Genomic DNA, 6,752 nt, shown 5'->3' with positions numbered 1-6,752 from the left:
ATTTTTGTGTTTTTAGTAGAGATGAGATTTCCCCATGTTGCCCAAGCTGGTCTCGAACTCCTGACCCCAGGTAATCTGCCTGCCTCGGCCTCCCAAAGTGCTGGGATTACGGGCGTTAGTCACTGAGCCGGGCCAGGAGGGTATGAAGAATACTGACACCTTGGATTAGAAAAGACAATGTAGGGGCCAGGCACAGTGGCGTGCACCTGTAATCCCAGTACTTTGGGAGGCCGAGGCGGGTGGATCACAAGATCAGGAGATCAAGACCATCCTGGCTAACATAGTGAAACCCCATCTCTACTAAAAGTACAAAAAAAATTAGCCAGGTGTGGTGGCGGTCACCTGTAGTCCCAGCTACTCAGGAGGCTGAGTTAGGAGAATGGCGTGAACCTGGGAGGTGGAGCTTGCAGTGAGCCAAAATCATGCCACTGCACTCCAGAGCCTGGGTGAGAGAGCTAGACTCTGTCTCAAAAAAAAAAAAAAAAGAAAGAAAGAAAATACAATCTAGGCCGGGCTCGGTCTAAGAGGGCAGATCACCTGAGGTCAGGAGTTCGAGACCAGCCAGGCCAACATGCTGAAACCCTGTCTCTACTAAAAATACAAAAATCAGCCGGGTGTGTGGCACGTGCCTGTAATATCCCAGCTACTCGGAAGGCTGAAGCAGGAGAATATCTTAAACCTGGGAGGCAGAGGTTGCAGTGAGCTGAGATGGCCCACTGCACTCCAGCCTGGGTGTCAGAGCAAGGCTCTATCTCAAAAAAAAAAAAAAGACAAAATGAAAGAAGGAAAAGACAAGGCCAGGAGTGGTGGCTCACACCTGTAATCCCAGCACTTTGGGAGGCTGAGGCGGGTGAATCATGAGGTCAGGAGTTCGAGACCAACTAGCCAACATGGTGAAACCCCATCTCTACTAAAAATACAAAAAAGTTAGCTGGGTGCAGTGGTGGGTGCCTGTAATCCCAGCTACTCTGGAGGCTGAGGCAGGAGAATCGCTTAAACCCAGGAGGCGGAGGTTGCGGTGAGCCGAGATCACACCACTGCACTCCAGCCTGGGCAACAGAGCAAGACTGTCTCAAAAAAAAAAGAAAGAAAAAAGAAAAGTCAAGACAGTCTACAGTCTAGTTTATGGAATAACAGAAATCTTTATGGCCTTGCAAGGTTTTTGGTGAATAAAATTTTTTTTAAACATGAAGAAAATAAATCTTTATGGCCTTGTCAACCTCAATTATAAGCAGAGAGGCTCTCTAATGGAAAATGTTAATCTGGGAATACAGTGTGCAATGGGAATAGGCATGTCTTGGTAAACTATGTATTTGGGGAGGAAAAGGAAGACAAAGGTTTTTAAAGGCAAGAATGAGGAGGATTATATAATTGTTTTGAGATAATTACCTTTGGCTACAAAGATCAGTAACAAGGGTGACACCAGTCCAAGGTCAGATAGACAGTTGCTAGGCAGATGTCCTTGTAGCAGTATTTTTTTGTATAAGGTTGAGATGGTCTTTGTGTAAGATTATGTTTTTTGTAGTCTTTTTTGTTATTAGGCATAATACATGAGATTTCTCTCTCTCTCTCTCTTTTTTCATAGACACAGGGTTTCGCCATGTTAACCAGGCTGAGTTTGAACTCCTGGCCTCAAGTGATCCACCTGCCTTGGCCTCCCAAAGTGCTGAGATTACAGGCCTGAGTCACCATGCCCGGTTGAGAACTATCTCTTTTTTTTTTTTTTTTTTTTTTTTTTTTTTTGAGATTGAGTCTCGCTGTGTCACCCAGGCTGGAATGTAGTGGCGCGATCTCAGCTCACTGCAACCTCTGCCTCCCAGATTCAAGGGATTCTCCTGCCTCAGCCTGCTGAGTAGCTGGGATTATAGGCACGTGTCACCATGCCCGGTTAATTTTTGTATTTTTAGTAGAGACAGGGTTTCACCAGTTTGGCCAGACTGGTCTCAAACTCCAGATCTCAGGTGATCCACCCGCCTTGGCCTCCCAAAGTGCTAAGAATACAGGCATGAGCCACCACGCCCAGCCGAGAACTCTCTCTTTATGGCTTTCCCTCGCTCCCTTTTTCAGGGTTTTCTTAACGTTAGTGACTCCATTTTGATTCTGATAACTTTCACAGCTTTCATGTGTGCTTTAGGGTAAGGAGCAGCCATACCCAGATCACAATAGCAACATTCCTTTATCAAACGAGTGTACAATCTAAAAATTTTTTGTCATTGAAACATCATTCAAGATTTGCTCTTCAATTTAGACCATTGCTACCACTCCCCATCACTAAAATAATGTATCGTCTATAAGTAGTAAATTGTGATCAATGTTTGTTTTGGGGTACTATCTGTTGACTTTACCTGGGCCTCTTTCTTTTCTTTTCCTTTCTTTTTTTGAGACAAGATCCCACTCTGTTGCCCACAGTGGAGTGGAGTGGCACGATCTGGGCTCCCTGCATCCTCAACCTCCCTGGCTCAAGGGATCCTCCTACCTCAGCCTCTCAAGCAGTTAGGAGCACAGGCATATGCCAACACGCCCAGCTAATCTTCTTTACTTTTGGTAGAGATGAGGCCTCACTATGTTGCCCAGGCTAGTCTCAAATTCCTGGGCTCAAGTAGTCCTCCCATCTCAGCCTCCCAAAGTACTGGGATCACAGGTGTAAGCCACTATGCCCAACCTGGTGTTTTTGATATTCTACAATATTGTGATTGACTGTTTCTCCTCCTCTTATTCCTGGATGCACAGTCATGCCACTAGTAACTGCATTTCCCAACCTCCCTTGCAGCTACATATGGCCATATGACCAAGTCTGAGCCAATGGGAGCTGATTGTAAAACATCTAACATTTCCAAGTCATCTCTAACTTAAAGTCAAGTTGGTCCCTCTGAACTTTGCCTTTTCTCGTTGTTTTGTAAACTGAATCAAAGAAATGAGAAAGACCAGCTTCATTCATACAGAACAGGATGATGCCCAAGGAAATGGAAGAATAACAAACCAGAAGGAATTTAGTTATTGATTAACCCTACTAAGAAAAGTTGCTCCATCAAACTAGACAGGCTGAAGTGTTACATGAGAGAGAAATAAGTTCCCATAGTATTTAAGCCATTATACTTTTGCCTTATTTTTACTACAGCATTTTAGCCTTTACTCTAATAAATACTAGTAGCTAATTAGCACTTAAAGGCACTGGTATTTGTTAGAGTAAAGGCTAAGATGCCCTTAGCTAATTAGCACTTAAAGGCACTTATTAAGTCAGACTGAACCACTGGCAATCAGAATGATGTTTATCTTCCCCACCAAATATTTTGGTTCTGTGAATCCTATATAGCAAACACCTTAATCACAAGAAGAGACCATGAAAAATTCAAATACCTAAGAAAATGTAGGAGATCAAGTGAAACAGGCAAAACCTAGGTTTATGAAGCTAATTTGATTCATTAAATGCACAACTTTGCCCAACACCCAGTCTTTGTATCACATTGGTATGCATGCCTTTCAAGCATCTCAACAAAGAACACAATTTTTTTAATGTTAAAAAGACAACTTTTATTTACTTTCTTGTACAAAATATAAATGAATTTAAGACGTTTGAGACAGAATTTTCAGGCCCGGCAGGGTGGCTCATGCCTGTAATCCCAGGACTTTGGGAGGCCAAGGTGGGAGGATCATTTAAGCCCATGAGTTCGAGACCAGGCTGGGCAATATAGAAAGAAGAAGATAAGATTTTCAGGTGTCGAAAGTGGTAAATCATTGAGTGGCATCTGCTTACAAAAATAGTCAAGTACAAACTTGAATGCTTTCAATGTAGTAAATAATATATATATAATGTATATATATAAACAAGTTTTTGTGTTTTGTTGTTGTTGTTATTGTTGTTTTGAGACGGAGTCTTGCTCTATCGCCCCAAGCTGCAGTGCAGTGGCACCATCCTGGCTCACTGCAACCTCCGCCTCCTGAGTTCAAGCAATTCTCCTGCCTCAGCCTCCCAAGTAGCTGGGATTACAGGCGTGTACCACCATGTCTGGCTAATTTTTGTATTTTTAGTAGAGACGGGGTTTCACCATGTTGGCCAGACTGGCCTTGAACTCCTGACCTCAGGTGATCCACCTGCCTCAGCCTCCCAGAGTGCTGGGATTACAGGTGTGAGCCACTGCTCCTGGCTTATAAACAAGTTTTGAGTTTTTCCATGTTTGACTGAGTACAGTTGGACTTGTGCTTTATGCAGCGGTACTCTTAAAATGTTGTTTCACGTGCTGAATTCAGGCTTTTTTTTTTTTTTTTTTTTTTTGAGATGGAGTCTCACCCTATCGCTCAGGCTGGAGTGCAATGGTGTGATCTTGGCTCACTGCAACCTCCGCCTCCCCAGGTTCAAGCAATTCTCCTGCCTCAGCCTCTGAGTAGCTGGGATTACAGGTACCTGCCACCATGTCCAGCTAATTTTTGTATTTTTAGTAGAGACGGGGTTTCATTATGTTGGTCAGGCTGGTCTCCTGACCTTGTGATCTGCCTACCTCGGCCTTCCAAAGTGCTGGGATTACAGGCATGAGCCACTGCTCCTGGCCCAGACTTTCTTAATACATCTGAAAAAACCAACATTTCATGCTATCTATACTGCCTACTCCTAACACTATGTTTGACTTTGACACATTCAACCCTAGTACAAACTCAAAAATGTGATTGGCTACCTGTAAACATTCCAAAGCCTCGCACATAATAGATGCTCAATAAATAAATGTTAGAGACGGAAGAAACAAAAAAAAGAAAAAGAAAGAAGAATGGGATGGAAAGAGAGGAATCTGCTGGATGTCTCCTGCTTGCCCCTGCAAATCCACTGTCCATTCTGCTCTAAATCCTAAAAGGCTGGACTACATGGGCTGCCTGGACAGGCTACCTTACCCTCTGGCTTCTGACTGGGTTTGGCCAAGGGGATGCACCAGCAGCAGACCAGAGGTAGGGAGGAGATACTTATTTCCTTCAGGTCACTCACTGTAGCCTGCTGTATCCCTCAACGAACTAGACCCAAGGCCATTTCCAAACAGCTCTTCTGATTGGGGAAGGTACTTTCTTCTCTTCTATAGAGTGCTTTTACCGGATCCAAGGTACTGCACTCTCCTTTGCATTTTCTTTTCCTTTATCTTGTTCAGTCCTTTAGAAATACTTCCTTTAGGGCCAGGCACGGTGGCTCACACCGTGTAATTCCAGCACTTTGGGAGGCCAAGGCAGGCAGATCACTTGAGGTCAGGAGTTCAAGACCAGCCCAGTCAACATGGTGAAACCCTGTCTCTACCGAAAAACACAAAAATTAGCTGGGCTTGGTGGTGCATGCCTGTAATCCCAGCTACTCGGGAGGCTGAGGCAGGAGAATCACTTGAACCCGGGAGGAGGAGGTTGCAGTGATCTGAGATTGCACTCCAAGCCTTGGCAATAGAGTGAGACTCCATCAAAAAAAAAAAAAAAAAAAAAAAAACCACTCAATATTCATTGTTTAATACATGTACAAAGGAAATATATTGTGATAGGATAATCTCAAGGATTAATTATTCCTTTTCAAAGACCAGCTTTCATTCATATGTCAATATGACTTTTTCTTTTTTAATGTACTTGAAGGTACTTTTTTTACACATAAAAGACTATTTGGGGGCTATTGTAGTGCTTTAAATTAAGAAATTTTACTAAAGTTACCAATTCACAAACTGAGGCTAAGTTCAATTTATAAACGTTATTATTTTATTCTTAATCTAGTGAATTTTAACACCCATTTTTAAAGTGTCCTTTTATCCATACTTGATGTCATTTACAAACCTAGTTAACTAAATGTCACTTAAATATTTTAAATTTAATACACTATTTTTCCTTAATGCCTCTAACAAGCAGAATTTACCCAAATGTTTAGAATAATATGAATCTAATAAAAATATAAATTCTGTGAATCTTAAGTTCTCTTTAACATTTCAATGTTTTTGTAAACTTTTGTAAACTTATCTTTTAACTTAAGAAAATTACAACTCTAAAATTGAAAACTCAGTAACATTTTAAATTTTAATCATGAAGTATTAGTATATTAATACCAGACCCTCTAATAAGTTCAATTTTCTTAACTGTTACAAATATTTAAAATATTGTATTAGCCTGTTTTCACACCGCTATAAAGAACTACCTGAGGCCATGCGTGCTGGCTCATGCCTGTAATCCCAACACTTTGGGAGACTGAGGCAAGCAGATCACAAGGTCAGGAGTTTGAGACCAGCCTGGCCAATATGGCGAAACCCTGTCTCTACTAAGAATACAAAAATTAGCTGGGCGTGGTGGTGGGCACCTATAGTCCCAGTTACTCGGGAGGCTGAGGCAGGAGAATCGCTTGAACCCAGGAGGCGGAGGTTGCAGTGAGCCAAAATCACACCACTGCACTCCAGCCTGGGTGACAGAGCGAGACTCCGTCTAAAAAAAGGAAAGAACTACCTGAGACTGGGTGATTTATAAAGGAAAGAGGTTATTGACTCACAGTTCTGCATGGCTGGGGAGGCCTCAGGAAACTTACAATCATGATGAAAGGTGAAGAGGAAGCAAGGTAGCTTATATGGCGACAGAAGACAGAGAGAACAAGGGGGTAGGTGGCACGCTTTTAAACCATCAGATCTCTGCTGGACGTGGTGGCTCACGCCTGTGATCCCAGCAGTATGGGAGGCCAAGGCAGGTGAATCATTTGCGATCAGGAGTCTGAGACCAGCCTGGCCAACATGGTGAAACCACATCTCTACTAAATACAA

Source organism: Macaca thibetana, chromosome 6 (assembly GCF_024542745.1).
Source record: "Macaca thibetana thibetana isolate TM-01 chromosome 6, ASM2454274v1, whole genome shotgun sequence".
Taxonomy (NCBI): domain Eukaryota; kingdom Metazoa; phylum Chordata; class Mammalia; order Primates; family Cercopithecidae; genus Macaca; species Macaca thibetana.
Note: the sequence above shows the minus strand (reverse complement) of the source record.